This window comes from Penaeus monodon, chromosome 28 (assembly GCF_015228065.2).
Source record: "Penaeus monodon isolate SGIC_2016 chromosome 28, NSTDA_Pmon_1, whole genome shotgun sequence".
NCBI lineage: Eukaryota > Metazoa > Arthropoda > Malacostraca > Decapoda > Penaeidae > Penaeus > Penaeus monodon.
In genome coordinates, this window is record NC_051413.1 from 22,175,146 (window position 1) to 22,175,465 (window position 320).

Below are 320 nucleotides of genomic sequence, written 5' to 3' on the forward strand. Positions count from 1 at the left end.
TTTTTAAATGTAATAACTTCCCAGTCTATCGTTTGTCAAGGGAGGAGTATCTCGTATTAATGTTATAGCATTCCGAGAATTATAAACAATGTATAATTAGTAATTGTAATGACGCAATGACAGTCTTGTTTCACAGTCTTTACCAAGTAAGAGCGCATCTGGAATCTGGAGATAAGTTCAGTACTTCAGGATGCTGGTGTTTATGAGTGCGGTGTAGAGTCCGGATTTCTGCTGTTCTTTCGCGTTGAAGTGGTTAAGAGATATGGGGGGTATGTGTGAGGGGGGGAGGGAGGGGTAGTGTTAAATAGGTGAGGGAAGGG

The 320-nt window shown here is 41.6% G+C and overlaps 1 pseudogene; it reads left to right on the forward strand.

The window, feature by feature from the left end:
* LOC119591096 overlaps positions 1-320 on the forward strand; it is a 65,136-nt pseudogene that overhangs the window by 33,492 nt on the left and 31,324 nt on the right.